We start from the raw sequence: 18,924 nt of genomic DNA, 5'->3' as shown, positions 1-18,924 counted from the left end.
TTGGGGAGCGGCTGAGGCAGCCAATTTGATAGGTCCGATCGTTCAGCATGTCAGGACCCGACCAGTGTCTCGAGGTGGTCCTAGGAGCGGGCGATCGGAGCTGGCTTTAGTTCTAGCTCGTGGCTTCAACATGGAGGAGACATCGGCTGAGCAGCGAGTGCAGATCTTCATTTTGATTTTGATCTCCATGACTCTTTCTCCTGATAGGAGTTCACGCGCACTCCTTTTCTACCTCCCTTCTTTAGTCAGGATCAGTGAGATAGGATCCTTTAGTTGGGCCAGCCTCGGATACGCCTACCTTCTCTTGTCGTTACGTCATGGATGTCGGCAGCTCAACGACGAGTCTCCCATCACTGTCTACGGTCTGTGGAGAGTCGTAGAGGTGATGATCTTTTCCTCTTCTTGTTTTATTTTATTTTGTTCGACTCACGTGCTCAAATATTACTTTTCATTGCAGATATGGTTCTACGAGTACTTCCCAATCTTGGCTCCTCGACGGCGTTGTGGAGCGGTTCATGATTTCTTTGTCCGGGCCAGCTGGCGTGACCGAGGAGAGTCACGGGTGGAGTCTGTCTCTGCGCTGCGCGGGCTGCTACGCCGAGGCACCTCTTCTGTTTGCGTAAGAATTAGTTTTGTTGCCTGTTATTTTCCCTTTGACGTTATTTCCAGTGTTTCATGCCAACTTTTTATGGTTTTCAGGTTGCCATTGATGTCCAGTATCTTCCTTGGGCCGGGATGACTAATCTTCCCGAGGCCTTGTGTCTTTCAGCGCACCGCACCATTGTGGTTGGTACCGGACGCTTTGTCTGGTATTTGAGGGAGCGTGTCGTTCGTCAGCATAGCGGTGATCGCTTTGTGGTGCCCTCATCTCCACCGGAGTCGATGCTGGACTCGTGCCTGCTTACGGAGTTGATAAACAGGGGAGAGAGCTACACTTTTCCTTGGCAGGAGCTTGTGCACATGGAGGGTGATTACGCGCAGGACTTGCTTCCCTCTCTGGCTCCTCCACCCCGTCTTCCTGAGGTATGATTTCTTTTAAGGATTTTTGTTACTAGTCTCTATTTAAATAGTCGAATAACTTGATTATTCGATCATATTTTCAGATGACTGTTCGCCTTATGGGGAGGATCGAGATTCCGCCTTAGCCTGTCCGCTACCCGGGGCAGATTGGTATTACCAAGGACCATATTGCTGAGGCGCCAGAGGGTTACAGACAGGCGCAGGACTCTCTGCCCGAGGTCTTTGAGCCGGTAAGTTTTTTGATGCATAACTCATCTTTTTATCACCTCTTGTTACTGATTTTTCTTTGTTTTATCCTCATCCTAAGCGCTCGGAGATGATGGGATTCATGAAGCTGGTTGACGCCCTGAAGTACTTCATCATCAAGCTTCGACGTGGTGCGAGCTATCGGACCAGTTCTAGCGATGTTCTTGAGGTAGCCTCATTTTTCCCACTTCTACCATTTGTTTTATTTTGCATTTGTTGACGCCTTTTGATTTTGTATCTTTCAGAAGCAACGGAGGTCCCGCTCGCGCTCAAGGCATAGAGGCTCGGACGAGGAGGAGCTTGGTCGTGGTAGACGATCTCCTGCAGTTCATCGGCATTCTCAGTCTCAGCGAGAGCCTCAGATTACTCAGCCGTTTTAGGAGGCCCAATGGCAGCAGCCTTAATCTTCCCAGCGCTTTCCGGGTCAGAGTCGGGGGCAGTGGCAGTCGTTTTCACAGCATGAGTTTAGGCCTGTTTTGACTCCCGTGGATCCTTGTTTATTTTCAGCTCCATCGTTTGGGATTCCTCCACCGGTGTCAGGCTTGTTCTCAGTTCCGATGTATGGGACGATGCCTGGCCTCCACCGACGATTCCCGTGTCTTTGAGTCAGTCTACACCGTTTGCCAATTGGACATCCTGCCTTGAGTTTGACTATTGCTGGAGTCACAGGGACTAGTAGGGACACTACTCCCCGTACTCGGATGATGCGGGACTCTTTGGCTCACTGTTCCCATATTCACAGGGAGATGATACTGATTCTGGTTCTGCAGACTTTTGACCGAGGGTCTTTATTTGTACATACTGTGATGACACTTGACGCTGTTTATTTATTATGACTCATTTTGCACATTATTCACAGTTTATGTATTTATTAGTGTGTGTTAGTGTGTGCTTGAGACTCATTGTGCATGATCGTGTATTTATTAATGACGCGACAAAAAACATAAGTGGAGTAAGTGGAGGGTACCGACCTTCCCCAAAAGAAAAAGAAATAAAAAGACTAGAAAAAGTAAATAGAATAAATAAGTAAATATAAAAAGAATGAAATAAAAATAAGTAATAATAAAAAAAGAAATGATAAAAATAAATAAATAAAAATAAAAATAAAATAAAATAAAATAAAATAATAAATAAAAAGTTGAGAATTTTATTAGGAATGAAACTCCCAGAAAACTGAAAAATAAAAGGTGAAGATAAAATACTAAAAAAAAATCCGGATAGATAAGGGAAAAGATAAAAAAAAAAAAAGAATAGAAAACGCATGGAGTGTCGTGACACGGCACTGTACACCGTGTCACGGCAAAAAACTATCATGTCGCGGCAAAGATTCCCATGACACGGTGGGATTTCCCGTGTCATGGTACGCGTATTTTACAACGGTGTGGTTTACGCGTATGAAAAGATAATTTCTGAGTAGTTCCGAGCGCTTTTGCTATAAAATAGGACCAGTATATTCATGATATGCATAATTAGGAAACACAAAATAAATAGAATTTCATATTTCAATAATAATGTCTCAGAATTTTGATAATACATTGCACGACTGGTCTTATTCTTTGACCAATGCTGACAAAAGAGAGTTAGAATTATTTCATGTCAGGGGTTTACTAGCCCTGCGACATGTAGCGATTAAACATGACTTTCTTAGGGCAGCATTAGATTATTGGAGTCCAGAAACACATTGTTTAAAATTTGGTTACGATGAAATCTGTCCTCTGCCGGAGGAATTCGGTGCAATCTTTGGATTTCCTGCTAGAAATCTTATTGACATGCCTACCCTGCGTGAATATTATTACCAAGATTTTGAACGCCATCTGAATCTAACAGATCCAGATTTAAATAGAATTGTGTGTGGTAATGAGGTAGACTTAGAAAAACTTGCAAATTTATATTTTAATCGCCCTATCCTGAGTCTTATCATGTATATCGTAGAAGGGCATATATTTTTTGCATGATTACCAAGCTTTTATTTGCAAATGATAGGGTAGGACATGCTTGTCTAGCGTCTGTGCTTGAACATGTCGAATCTGGGAGATCTCCTATGCCTACGTGCCTTGGAGAAACATTTCGTGGCCTTAACGAAGCAAAAGCTGACCGGAAAGCCATCAGGAAGGGCTCTTTGGTACTGCTGCAGGTAAAAATACGTTCCGATTAGCCCCCGTGACACAAAACAGGCATCGTGTCACGGTGTCTCTCTGCCGTGACACGGTGAGATCTGCCGTGTCACGGGAATCTGCACCCTTTTTTTTTTTTTTTTTTTTTTTGCAGATTTGGTTGATGGAGCGTTTAGAACTATTCGAAGCCCCCCGACGATATTGAAAAATACGGCCCTAACGATCTAGTCCGCAGGAAAAAGAATTACTCTGTGAACATGTCGTATGAAGACTGGAAAAATTTCTTTGCAAAGAGGGAATTTTCCATTCGTTGGGTGGTGCCTTGGTGGAGGCTTACTAGGATGGTTCGTACGAATGATACTCCCTATTGTCGTGTTCCTAGTATCTCAAAACTGAATTTTCATTGCCCTTCTCGACTGATGTGGCAGTATGGACTTGAACAAGTAGTTCCACGCTATAACAATAGTCCTCGTGAAGTATCGTTGCATGAAAGTAACGTTCACAAGTACGAGACTTATTGGATTGGAAGACCTTTGTGGACCGTTTCTGCAAGTGATCAAGCTCCTCCTCCTTTATCTAGTGCATACAAGGCATGGTTGAACCCTAGAAGTAGGAGGAACGATTCGGATCACGTAAATCTGATGTTAAGAGTCGTCTTGGAAATAAGAAAGCACCTCCTAAAGATCGTCTAGGTCCAAGAACACAAGGAATTGAGTTTAAGACCCCTATAATGCCGAAAAGGAAGAATTATGTGAAAGGGAAGGGTAAAGAAAAGATGGTCTATAGAGAGAAACAACCGAAGAATTTTAAGAAAGGTGAAAGGGGTAAAAGTTCGACTAGGGGTGTGATGGTTCGGGCTACAAAAGACACATTAATGGTGAAGGCCGACCTAATTAACAAAGAGAAGGATGTTCCTAAAGTGAAGAGAGATTAGATTAGTAATGCTTTGCTTTTATGATTTATAATTTTTTATTTAAAATAAGGCGTATGATGCCAATAATTGTAGTCACATTTATTTCAATAATAATAGCATATTTATTTCAGCCTTAAATAAAAAATTACAATGACCTTTTTATTTATTTATCCGAGTCAAGGAGTCGGACCCATGCGAATTCGCAAAGAATGCGTCACTAAAAAAATCGGAAAACTTGAAATTCCACCGTGTCACGGTGAAAAATCCCGTGACACGTTACAAATTCCCGCGTCACGGCAATTTCTTTTTTTGGCGCAGGTCCACCATGCCACGGTAGACTGTACCGTGACACGGTGGAATGTCCCGTGTCGCAGCAAATTTTTTTTTTTTTTTTTTTGTCGTGACGCAATGCTGAACTAACGCGTATACTTGATCGACGGAGGGAGGATTTTTATTTTTTTAAAGTGGTCGGGCCCCCTTGAGGGGTTGCCTACGTATCCTTAAAAAGGAATAAGGCCAAACGTAGCTTTATTGGGTCATGAACCCATGCGACTAGGCATAGAATTTCTTGAGTTGATCCAAGTTGGTTAAATTGTGGAAACCGTTACCGTCCATGTCTACCAATTGTGCCGCTCCGCCAGACAAGATGGCTTTAACAATGTACGGGCCTGAGCAATTCGGTCTGAATTTTCCTCTTGGATCTAACACATTTTTACGAAGTGCCTTAAGCATCAGGTCACCCTCTTTGATGTTCCTAGTCTTGAATATTTTATTAAAATGTCGCACCATACGCTGTTGGTAGGTTTGGACATGATGCAAAGCTGCCAAGCGTTTTTCATCAAGTAAGACTAGTTCATCATATCTTGCTCTAATCCAGTCGACTTCATCTAGTTGGCTTTCCAATATGATTCGAAGAGAAGGGATTTCGAGTTCTATAGGTTATACAGCTTCAACTCCATAAACCAGAGAGAAAGGAGTAGCCCCCGTTGATGTACAAACAGAGGTTCGATAACCCAAAGGGCGAAATGTAGCTTACTTGGCCAATCCTTGTAATTTTCTGTCATCTTTTCGATGATAGTTTTCACATTTTTGTTGGCCAATTCGACCGCACCATTTGTTTGTGGTCTGTAAGGTGATGATCTGTGATGCTTGATATGGTATTTCTGTAATAATTCCGCGCATTCGGCTTGGAAATGCGTTCCATTATCGCTGATCATCTCATGTGGTACCCCATAGCGGCATATGATACTTTTCTCAATGAATTGAGCTACGTGTTTCGCCGTCAGCTTAGCATATGAGGCAGCTTCGACCCATTTGGTGAATTAGTCGATTGCTACGAGGATGAATTCATGCCCCCCTTGTCCTGGTGGTGTTATTTTTCCAATGATGTCGATGCCCCAAGTGGAGAAAGGCCATGGAGAAGTATATGTGTAGAGAAGCGAAGGTGGAACATGCTGTAAATTTGCGTAGACTTGACACTTCATACATTTCTTGACTTATTCGTGAGAACATCTCTACATAGTAGTCCAATAATAACCTTGCTGTTGAATCTTTTGGACTAACATCTTTGCATTCATGTGTGTTCCACATATACCGGCAAGAAGGTTTTCCATGGTTTTATGTGCTTCTTTCTTGGCTATGCATAAGAGATTTCTCCCCATTGCAGTTCTCTTGTGGAGTTCTCCCCTGATGAGCACATAGTGTGAGGCTAGGAGCCTCAAAGAACGGCGTGCCCTTTTATCAGTATTAGGAGGGTATTCTCCTCTTGTCACATAATTAAGGATATCTGTATACCATGACTCTTCATCTTCTTCTTGTGGTTCTTGTTCATCGTCGAGTTCGTGAACATAAGCCGTCTCATATCTTCTTTCTATGGTCAGCGGCATTCTGATTGTATCCGTTGGAATTTGCACCATTGATGCTAATTTAGCTAGTGCGTCGGCGAATTGGTTTTCTTCTCTCGACAAATACGTATATTCCACTTCATCTAGTTGCTCCGTGAGAGTTTCTAAATGAGCTGGATACGTAGCGAGACTTTCGCTTTTCACTTTCCATCTCTTGGAGATTTGGTTAATGATTAGTGAAGAATCACCGTAGATTCTGAGTTTCTTAATTCCCAAGGCGATAGCTGTTTCTAGCCCCAAAATACATGCTTCATATTCTGCGGCATTGTTGGTGACATCAAAGTCGAGCTTCATGGAAATTGGGATGTGCTCTTCATTGGGTGATACAAGCAAGACTCCTACACCACATCCTTTTTGGTTTGAAGCTCCGTCGAAATAGAGCGTCCAGCTATCATCTTCGGTCATGAATAAATCTTCGTCAGGAAAATCATACTCATCTTCTTCTTTCTCAACTTCTTCTAGCGGAAAGTCTGCTAAGAAGTCAGAAACCGCAGAACCTTTGATGGCTTTTTGTGGTACAAATTTCAAGTCAAACTTAGCAAGATTTACTATACACCTTGATAATCTGCCATTGAGCGTTGCTTTTTCGAACAAGTATTTGAGAGGATCCATCTTGGACACGACATGCACTGTATGAGTGAGCATGTAATGTATTAGTTTCTGTGCGGCCCACACAAGTGCGAGACACAATTTTTCAAGTGGTGTGTATCGTGTCTCATATCCTTGAAGCTTCTTACTCAAGTAGTAGATTGCATTCTCCTTGCTTTCAATCTCTTGTTCTAGCATTTCCCCCATTATTTCTCTTATGACCGTAAGGTAGAGTCGAAGAGGAAAGTTAGGTATTGCTGGCGCCAGCACGGGTGGGTTTTCCAGGTACTCTTTGATTTTGTCGAAAGCTTTTTGGCAATCGTCATCCCATGTGACTGGGACATTTTTCTTGAGCTTCTTGAATATAGGTTCACATATCGCTGTGAGCTTTGATATGAACCTACTTATATAATGCAGCCTTCCAATGAAATCTTGAATCTCTTTCTCATTCTTGGGCGGTGGCATGGCCATGATCGCTTTTACTTTTGTGGGATCTATTTCAATCACTCGAGAACTGATCACATATCCAAGTAATTTGCCTGACGTGACTCTGAATGCACATTTTGCTGGATTTAATCTCATGTTGTACTTGCGGAGTCTTTCAAAGAACTTGCGAAGTGCAATAATGTGGCCTGGGTGATCTTTAGACTTAACGATCATATCATCGACATAGATTTCCACCTCTTTGTGCATCATGTCATGTAACAATGTTGTAGCTGCTCTTTGGTAGGTGGCACCCGCGTTTTTCAACCCGAATGGCATTACCGTATAGCAATATGTACCCCATTGCGTGATGAATGTGGTTTTCTCCATATTTTCTTCGGCCATCAATAATTGATTATATCCGGCGTAATCGTCCATGAATGATAGGAGTGCATGGTTTGCTGTGTTATCGACTAGAATGTCAATGTGAGGTAGAGGGAACCCATCTTTCGGGCTTGCTTTATTGAGGTCCCTGTAATCAACACACATTCTGACCCTTCCATCCTTCTTTGGAACTGGAACCATATTTGCTATCCATTCTGGATACTTGGATACTTTGATGAAACCTACGGCCAACTGCTTTCCGATTTCTTCTTTGATTTTGAGAGCCACATCCGGTTTCATACGGCGCAGCTTTTGTTTGACAGGCTTCTTACCTGGAATGAGTGGTATCGTATGTTGAGCTATATCCCTGTCAATTCCTGGCATATCTTGGTATGACCAAGCAAATAAATCAACAAATTCACTAAGCAAGTTAATTAGCTCTTTGCGATCATCTTGACTTAGTGTTAATCCAATTTTTACTTCTTTAACAGTCGTATCATTGGAAATGTTAACTGTTTCTATATCTTCGATAACTGATGTTTTATTTTCATGTTCTTCCATTGATTTTATTATTTCTTTGTCAGTTTTATCATTAGCAAAGAAATATTGATCAGGGCTAGGGGAATGACACGCATCGTAAGCAAAGGTACTCATTTTATTAAATTCATTGGCTAATACATCAAGAAGGGCAAGGTCGGCTGCGACCTCACCGGAATTATTTGGACTAGAAAGAGAGGACTCAACAAGAGACTCAGGATTGAACTCTATAGCAGAAAGAGGGTCGGCCTCAAACTCTAAGGACTCGTCTACGGACTTAGACTCAGACTCGGACTCGGACCCAGACGACTCAGACTCATCAAACATAGGACCTTCGCCAGCGGTTATTTCCAACTTCTCCCCACTTGGCGTAGTGATCCTCAATGTCTTACGCCATCCCCTTGAAATGTTGTCAGCTTGGACGGTTAACTCGGAGGGGTCAAAATCCTTGTTTGCTATGACAGCTTGAACGAGTTCGGAGGTATCATTGCAGACGGGCTTAGACTCATTCTTTTCCCTTCCAAAAAGCAGGTTGATGCCTAGATCATCAGAACTCGGGCTAGCTGGCTTCTCGGTTGTGAAGAGCTCTTCGTCTTCATCAACAAAGTCACAATCGAGGAACATCTCGAATCCTGGTTCACGCATCCCATCGTGGACGAATGGCTCAGGGAATTCATAGCATGGAAAGTCTTCCCCTTCCTTGATGTACTGGCCATTAAGTGTTAATGGATATGGATCCATGGCCATTTCCTTCTTCATGATTCGAGCGTTATTGCGAGCCTTCATCTTCGATAGAGCTTGTTTCACATCTTCTTTTGTTGTCTTGAATCCTAAGCCAAAAGTATCCTTCTTGAGTGCACCAGGATGGCCACAAAATTCAGCCATTTTCTTTTTGAGTCCGAGGGTCGTTCCAGGGAAATGCCCTTGCTTCTTCAGAATGGCATCAATGTTTGTGTTTGAATAGGGATCAAAGTCGAGATGGCACTTTTCTTCCTCTTCAATCATGAGAACATCATCGAGTGAAAACCCCCAAAGATCTTCGTCTTCTTCGTCGTGCTCGACATGGACGATATGAGTGTCGATAACTTGAATGCGCATAGGAGAGGCATCAATGGTAATTGGAACCCCTCCTACTATGGCTTTCACTTTTTGGTGTAGCGATGATTGAATCGCCTTTAGCTCATGAAGCCAAGGGCGTCCTAACAACAGATTGAAGGAGGCCTTAATGTCTACCACCTGAAACTTAGTGCGACGTTCAATGGCCCCAGTAGTTATGTTCAGTAAGATACTACCCACGGCTTGACGACGAGTATTATCATCAGCGTGAATCCCTTGAGTGGAGGGAGTCAGTTCTTCATTCTTTATGCCCAACTTCTTTGCAGTACGGAGTGGGCACACATTGATTACAGAGCCATTATCAACCAGGCTCATAGGAACATTCATCTTCCTACACACCACAGTGAGGTGTAAGGCCTTATTATGTTGATCCCCTTCCGAGGGCAGATCCTTGTCAAAAAACGAAATCAGATTGCTAGTACTTGGCAATTCAGTAGTGAGAAAGTTGACCAGTCCTTGAGGAGTCATGTCATCATCAACTCCTATTTTCACCAGAGCATTCATCACAGCCTTTCGATGCTCGTGGGAGGTGGCCAAAAGCTTCCATACATTCATCTCCACCTTGGTCTTTTGCAATTGTTTGACCACATCGCTGTTCACAGGGTCGATGGGATCAACTATCGGATGTGATTGTGGTGGAGGTGGAGGTGGACTAGGTTGTTGCAACCGTCCACTTCTGGTGAGAATCTTGACCTCAAAGTCTCCCCAAACATCTTCACTTGTGCCAAGAGATGAACATGCTATATCCTTGAGATAGACGTCTTCATCGTCACTATCCCAAATTCCATTCACTTCTTCAGAACTCAAGACAAATACAACTTCCGGTAGAGGTTTATTTACAGGTTGAATGAGTATTGACGGATCAAAGGATACTTCATCCCCCATGATAGCCAAAGCATCAGAAAGAGGACCTGTTTGAATGTTAGGCTTCTTGCCCCCTGGAGGGACAGGAAGTTGATTAGCATCAATTAGGTCTTGGATTGCATCCTTCAACCTCCAACACTTCTCAGTATTATGACCCTTGCCTTGATGAAACTTGCAATAAGCATTGGGGTCATAGCTAGCGGTCCTATTCTTTGGTCGAGGTTCTTGAAATGGTCCAATTGGCATAATCAGTCCTTGACCATGCAAACGGTCATAAGCAACATCATAAGTCATTCCCAAAGGCGTGTAAACCATCCTTTGCCTTTGGAATCTTTTAGGAGGAACATTAAGGGCCAACACATCATTGATATTGATATTATTGGTAGCATTATTGGGCTTAGAAGACGAAGAAGAAGGAGTGTCGTTCTTCTTGTTTTTCCAAGTGCTGTTATTATTGTTGCTACCAGCAGTCTTCATTAGTTCGTCCTCGATATTGATTCCAATATCGTATACAGCTTCAAAGGTACTCAGAGGCAAAAACTTCAAGTGTTTCTTATACTTATGAGTCAGATTGGCGATGAACAAGCAAACCATCTCCTTTTCCTTGGGGGGGTCCACCAAGAGCGCAGCTGTTTCCCTCCACCTGCTTAAGTAAGTGGTGAAGCCTTCATTCTCTTTCTGTTTGAGAATGGAGATTCCACGTTCAGAAGTCTTAGCCTGAATGTTACACTTGTAACGATTCATAAAGCTTTCAGTAACATCCTCCCAGGTCGCGACATGTTTGGATTCGAAAGAATAAAACCACTGTTGACAGGCATGCTCCAAGGAAAGAGGGACCACTGTAGGGAAGAGTGTCACATCTACTCCCTTAAGAGCCATAGTTGCAGAAAAAGCCTTCAAATGGAAAAGCGGATTATCAGTAGACTTGAATTTAGGAATATCAGCAGTGGAAAACTTCTCAGGAAGCTTGTCTCTTATGAACTTAGAGGCACATAAGTGAATTCTTCAGAAATCTTTCTCATCCGATGTGAAGAGTCGTCTTGGAAATAAGAAAGCACCTCCTAAAGATCGTCTAGGTCCAAGAACACAAAGGATTGAGTTTAAGACTCCTATAATGCCGAAAAGGAAGAATTATGTGAAAGGGAAGGGTAAAGAGAAGATGGTCTATAGAGAGAAACAACCGAAGAATTTTAAGAAAGGTGAAAGGGGTGAAAGTTCGGCTAGGGGTGTAACGGTTCGGGCTACAAAAGACACATTAATGGTGAAGGCCGACCTAATTGACAAAGAGAAGGATGTTCCTAAAGTGAAGAGGGAATAGATCAGTATTGCTTTGCTTTTATGATTTATAATTTTTTATTTAAAATAAGGCGTATGATGCCAATAATTGTAGTCACATTTATTTCAATAATAATAGCATATTTATTTCAGCCTTAAATAAAAAATTACAATGACTTTTTTATTTATTTATCCGAGTCAAGGAGTCGGACGCAATGGAAGAATGAAAATAAAAACCTCGAACAAACAATGAATTCGCAAAGAATGCGTCACTAAAAAAAATCGGAAAACCTGAAATTCCACCGTGGACGACAATTTTAAAATTCCACCGTGGACTGTGAAAAATCCTGTGGCACGTTAAAATTCCCGCGTCACGACAATTTTATTTTTTGGCGCAGGTCTACCATGCCACGGTGGACTGTACCGTGACACGGTGGAATGTCCCGTGTCGCGGCAAATTTTTTTTTTTATAAAAAAATATGGGAGGATACCATCCGACTTACTCCGAAAAAAACGACATAAAAACAAGACTACCCTAAAATACGGTCAAAAAGTAGTGCACGACTTAAGGAAAAAAGTGTGTGAACACGATATGTGAGTAATTAAGTGAGGATATGGACGTGTTTTTTGACCATACAGCTAGACATGACACCAAACTGGACACATCAACCACATACGTTCACACAAAAACCGAAAAAAAAACTGACAGGACACTTTTCCTGGGCACCATGTCACGGTGCTGACTGTCATGACATGGTGCAGTCTACCGTCAGACGGTAAAAAGCCCCGAGTCACGGCACTGTTCACCGTGGTGCGGCAGAAAATGTCGTGACACGGTGCACAGTTCCAGGTCATTTTTGTATTTTTCCAGATTTTAATCGATTTTAGACCCGTACTAATTACTATGTGAGAATCGGTCATGGGTTAAACAAAAGAGTAAACACATGAATGTTAGCACCAAACAATCACGTTGCATTTAGGCACGATGATGTAAAAAAAAAAGTTCGCAACCTAGAGTCAAGATCTATGTTCAATTATTGGTCAAGCTTAGGGTGTCAAAAGGGTACCATGGTTAAGAGTTTGGACGCGTTAGCAAGGCAGCCTCCCTTGGGGGTGTATGCCAACGGGCGGCTCCGCGAGTTCGTGATGAAATCGAACTCGACTCCATGGTTTGGGTGGATTTAATAACTCGGATAAACCCTTATTGCCATAAGCGTTTTTGGGTTGATAGAGCTTAAATCCCCCGGGGCTAAGACGCATGTAGACTACATACGTGTTTTCAGAAAAATCGAAGGAAGTTGACTATGAGAAGAGAAAATAAGCCACCGGACTGATTTTAGGACTGCCGTGACACGACAAAAATTCCCGTGCCACGGTACTGTGCACCGTCAGACGGTGCACTGTACCGTGACACGGCAGATTTTATCGTGGCACGGCAGTCAGAAGAACTGACTAGTGCCCTATTTTCCTTCGTGCGCAACCAAGTTATTCAATTTTTCCTACGGGACAGACCTGAATGCGACGTTAAAATGTGTGTGCAGATGCAAAAATGCCAAATTAATCACAGGAATATTTTTTCAATAATCTTTCAAGTCTCATCCACTCATCTTAATTAAATACCGATCACTCAAATCGATAAATAACCAAGAATTCTCCCTAGTGGAGTCGCCAAATGGTAGGCGTCGTTTGAAGTGCGCCTACGTTAAAAGCATGTGGTGAATATGCTTGGCACTCCTAGGAAGTGGGAATTGACATTACGATTAGGGACAACGATTAGGGACAAATAAAGTAGGGAGACGCCAACAAGTTTTAAGGAACTTGTTAAACCGTTCACGGATCATAAAAAGGTAACCACGAATAAGGGACAACGATAGGCAACAATGATTGACCCGTGAAGGTTACAACCCATTCATAATCCATGAGATTACTAACTCCATATGGTTCGGAACCACGAAAGGAGGATCGGGGATGATGGTACGAAGTGAGTCATGGAGTCACATTCGCCCGTATTGGCCTCTACTCGATTCTTATAGTGAAAAATGATTCCTGCGATCTCAAAGGCATACAAACAAAAATTCAATTTGCTCCAATCTATTATTATTAAGCTAAATTGGTTTAATATTAATACAACACATAATTCTAAAATATTGTGATCACTTGAATTAACAACAAGATTAAAAAGGAACCTAAACCGGTTGTCCAAATTATCTTATTAGGCGTGATTTTCAATTACATATTCCCTTTAAACATGCAATATGGTGATCATAAATAAAATAGGATAAACATTAATATTGGAAGCAATTTAACCATAGTTCCAACAATATAAAATCGTTAGAAAAATAATAGAAATAAAAGGAATATAATTCTTACTTTGATTCTATTTGTTTGCAACTACAAAATAATAAACGAGTTAGTAACTTCAAGGAGATAATAATAAAACAACAATGAAATTAAATTAAATAAAGTAGAGTTGATTTGATTTGGGGCCAAACCCTCAAACAGTTCTACCTTTCACGCCTTGGCTTAAGGACAGAACCAGGAGTAAAGTATGGACTCCTTTGAGCACTTGAAGAAGGAATTTTGAAATAAGAAGGGTAGGCTAGTGTTTAGGATAAAGCATAGAAGAGAGAAAAAATCAATTCCATAATTAATTCAAGCCCCGTACATCAGAAATGAGGGGGTATTTATAGAGAAAATGTGTTGAGGTAGCACACGGAACCCTAAAATGATAACAACCCTAAAAAGGTATCCCGTGACACGGCAAATTGTACCGTGACACGGGAAATCCCGCCGTTAGACAGGAAACATTCTCGTGACACGGTGCATTTTTGGTGCGACGTGGGAAATTTTCAGTAAACGGGGAAGAAAACACGTTAAGGGTTTACGCGAAAAAGACACAGAAATTCCCGTGTCACGGCAGATTTCCCGTGTCACGGCAGATTTCCCGTGTCACGGGAAATCCCACCGTCAGACGGGAATGATTCCCGTGACACGGTGGGTACCTGCCGTGGCGCGGGAATTCTCAGCCTGCTTTTCTGTCTAAATACATTTTTAACCCTAATTTCGTTCAGCATTTTAAGTGTCGATTGATAATTTCGGGCCATTTTCTGATTTATTATTATTTGGGCTGAAATAAGAAAATAATTAAATAAAATAAATAAAAGGTTTGGGCCAAAAATAAATAATAAAATAAAAAAATAAAAAAAGCTTTGGGCTAAAATTAAATAATAAGTTTGGGCTGAAATTAAAACTATGTTTTTACCAAACATCAAGACTAATCCATAGACTGTTCAAAAATATGAATTTAATCAAATACAATTTTTTAAGCACTCTCGGGATTAAATACTGAACCCGACCAATAGTGACGGTGAAAGGTTGTTCATCATCAGGTTTGATTTTGGGGAGACATTTTTAGGTGTCTACAACGAGGCTCAAAGTGGTTGATGAAAAAATGGATATGTGATTGAATAGTTAATGGGAAATGAATAGGTTGAAAAGGGGCCTCAAGTCATTGGTGACCCTTGTGTTTAGTTCGGCAATTTTTTTTTCCTAATCACATGATCGAATGTAAGAAAGAGATGCTCATTTATGAAGAAGGTAAGAAATGTGACACATAGACACATGGATAAGGAGAACCTATGCTAGACTTTTTAGGGGAAAGGGTTTGAAACAAAAGAAGAAGAAAACATGAAATCTTGGTGAGAAGCTTGCATCATGCTTTGTCTTCATGGCTGTTTACGAGTTACTTCTTGCTGCCTACTGAGGAAAAAAGTTTCTTGTTATTGATGCTTTGATTTGAATGAAAGAAGGAAGGAGTGGTTGATGAAAAAATGGATATGTGATTGAATAGTTAATGGGAAATGAATAGGTTGAAAAGGGGCCTCAAGTCATTGGTGACCCTTGTGTTTAGTTCGGCAATTTTTTTTTTCTAATCACATGATCGAATGTAAGAAAGAGATGATCATTTATGAAGAAGGTAAGAAATGTGACACATAGACACATGGATAAGGAGAACCTATGCTAGACTTTTTAGGGGAAAGGGTTTGAAACAAAAGAAGAAGAAAACATGAAATCTTGGTGAGAAGCTTGCATCATGCTTTGTCTTCATGGCTGTTTACGAGTTACTTCTTGCTGCCTACTGAGGAAAAAAGTTTCTTGTTATTGATGCTTTGATTGGAATGAAAGAAGGAAGGAGTGGTTGATGAAAAAATGGATATGTGATTGAATAGTTAATGGGAAATGAATAGGTTGAAAAGGGGCCTCAAGTCATTGGTGACCCTTGTGTTTAGTTCGGCAATTTTTTTTTTTTCTAATCACATGATCGAATGTAAGAAAGAGATACTCATTTATGAAGAAGGTAAGAAATGTGACACATAGACACATGGATAAGGAGAACCTATGCTAGACTTTTTAGGGGAAAGGGTTTGAAACAAAAGAAGAAGAAAACATGAAATCTTGGTGAGAAGCTTGCATCATGCTTTGTCTTCATGGCTGTTTACGAGTTACTTCTTGCTGCCTACTGAGGAAAAAAGTTTCTTGTTGTTGATGCTTTGATTGGAAGGAAAGAAGGAAGGAGTGATGTTCCCATTATTCTTCCAACTATTGCCTATTGATTTTAGACTCAAGTACTGTGTAAGGACGAACTCATCTAATGCATTAACTCAATACTCGGATTGGAAAGGAAGAGTGTATGAAACAATTTTGAAAACTTATAAGAAATACTCACTCATTCCTATTACGACGGAAAGCGACGCATGCATGGTCCTAGTATACGATCATAAACAATATAGTGCATTACTTGAAGACAAAGGGTGTGAAACGACTCAACATGTGTGATTAGGTGAGTTTAATAAGACTCGTGGTATGATCGCATGGCTAGACATGAGGACGTTGTGAAAAAACAAAGGACCCAATGACCAAATAGCATGGAAGACTAAAACACAAACTAACTTGATTAATTTTGTCCAATTTTAATGTTTATACTATTTACTAGGTGAAAACGGTCCATTGGCAATCATTAGTCATAAATAAGATCAACCACAATTTAAGACAAAGAACAGACAAAGAACAGATGTTAAGGTTAGCACTAGGAAGAGGACTAGAATTCTAGAAGAGTTAGGACTCAAGGGTATAAAAATATAAATAAATAAAATAAAAATCTATAATCCTATGTTATATGAGTTGACACGGATTAAAGGATTTAGCTAATACTAGCTTGACACGAAAAGATATAAAAAAATATTAAAAAAAAAAACAAAAGAAAGTTGACGCTAAAAAGAAATCTAAACTGGACAGGCTGTAGTATATCGGTTATAACTTTTGTTCTGTGACTTTGATGTGGACGAAATCAATTTCAAATGAAAGATAAAACCCGGGGCTACAGATCCATAGGTGGCACGACACGTAAATCTTTCTAGAACTTCGGCTATGATCAAAACAAGTTGACCCTTGTGCAGTATACGGGAATTAAAATCCGGGTGACTCAAAAATTAAAAAAAAAAAAAAAAAAAAAAAATCTATGGCTCGACTCTAATAAAAAAAAGGGTTTGATAAGAGAAAAAAAATAAATAAATAAAAAAATATCAATAAAAAAACTGCACACATAAGCATATAGTCACGCATGATGCAATGAAGTTCGCAACCTAAAGTCAAGTTCTATGTTCGACTATGGTCAAGATTTTAGGTGTCAAATGGTACCATGGTTAAGAGTTTGGACGCGTTTGCAAGGCAGCCTCCCTTGAGGGAGTATGCCAAAGGGCGGCTCCGCGAGTTCGTGATGAAATCGAACTCGACTCCATGGTTTGGGTGGATTTAAAAACTCGGATGAACCCTTATTGCCATGAGCGTTTTCGGGTTGATAGAGCATAAATCCCCCGGGCTAGCCACATATGTAGAACACATACTATTGTGGCAAAATAGGTAAGCTAAAATGCATATGCATATGTGACAATGTCAATTAAATCGCAGGAATACAATTCAAGAATCTTTCAAGTCTCATCCACTTATCTCAATTAAATACTGATCACGCAAATCGATAAATAACCAAGAATCCTACTCAGTGGAGTCGCCAAATTGTAGGCGTCGTTCGAAGTGCGCCTACGTTAAGCATGTTGTGAATATGCTTGGCACTCATAGGAAGTGGGAATTGACATAATACGATTAGGGACAAGGAAAGTAGGGAGCCGCCAACAAGTTTTTAAGGAACATGTAAACCGTTCACGGATCATAAAAGGCAACCACGATAAGGGACAACGATAGGCAACAACGATTGACCCGTGAAGGTTACACCCCATTCATAATCCATGAGATTACTAACTCCATATGGTTCGGAACCACGAAAGGAGGATCGGGGATGATGGTACGAAGTGAGTCATGGAGTCACATTCGCCCGTATTGGCCTCTACTCGATTCTTATAGTGAAAAGTGATTCCTGCGATCTCAAAGGCATACAAACAAAAATTCAATTTGCTCCAAACTATTATTATGCTAAATTGGTTGAATATTAATGCAACATATAATTCTAAAATATCGTGACCACTTAATTAAACAATAAGATTAAAAAGGAACCTAAACTGGTCGTCCAAATTATCTTATTAGACGTGATTTTCAATTACATATTCCCTTTAAACATGCAATATAGTGATCAATAAATATAATAGAATAAACATTAATATTGGAAGCACTTTAACAATAATAGTGTCAGCTAAATCAAATAACAATAATAACAACCCTAATCATGATACTAGAAATATTAAAAATAAAATAAGATTAATTAAATTAATTAATTACTCACATTCCGCGCGTTCCTTAAAATTGCTACATCATGAATAAATTGTTAGTAACTTCAATAAAAAATAAATCAAATGAAAATTAAATTTAAATAAATGTAAATTTGATTTGGTCCAAACCCTCAGGTATTTATACCTTTAACGCCTTGGTTTAAGGATGGAACCTCGGGTTTAGTATAGACTCCTTGGAGTGCTTAAGGGAAGAATGGTGTAATTTGGAATACAGGTTTAAGGCTTAGAATATGAGAGAAAGAGAAGAGAATGATTTTTGGTGTCAAAGAGAGAAAGAGAGAAGGATTTGATGATCAAGCTTGTTGATGATTGAAAAGGGGTGATATGATCTCTATTTATAGGGAAAAAAGAGGGTCGAAGAATCAAGAAAAGATCGAGTTCGAATCGGATTAAAAATCATGCGATAGACAGCAGTTTTTTGCGGTTTTTGTTTTTATCATATCTTTTGATCCAGAAATTAAAATAAGATGAATAAGATATCTTTGGAAAGATCTTGAAGTCTACTTTCTAACCCAATTTGAATCAGATTAAAATATTTTATAAAATAAAAAATATAGCCGAAATAGTGAGACGGTGTCAATTTTGGATAGAGTTTTTTATTTAATTCATATCTTTTTCGTTATAACTCGGAATTGATATTATAATATATCTTTGGAAAGATAATTTCAAGTGATATCCAAACATATAAAATTTGGATAAAAACTATGATGCACGAAAATAATATCTATCTATCTTTGAAC

Source organism: Chenopodium quinoa, unplaced genomic scaffold, assembly GCF_001683475.1.
Source record: "Chenopodium quinoa cultivar QQ74 unplaced genomic scaffold, ASM168347v1, whole genome shotgun sequence".
NCBI classification, from domain to species: Eukaryota; Viridiplantae; Streptophyta; class Magnoliopsida; order Caryophyllales; family Amaranthaceae; genus Chenopodium; species Chenopodium quinoa.
Note: the sequence above shows the minus strand (reverse complement) of the source record.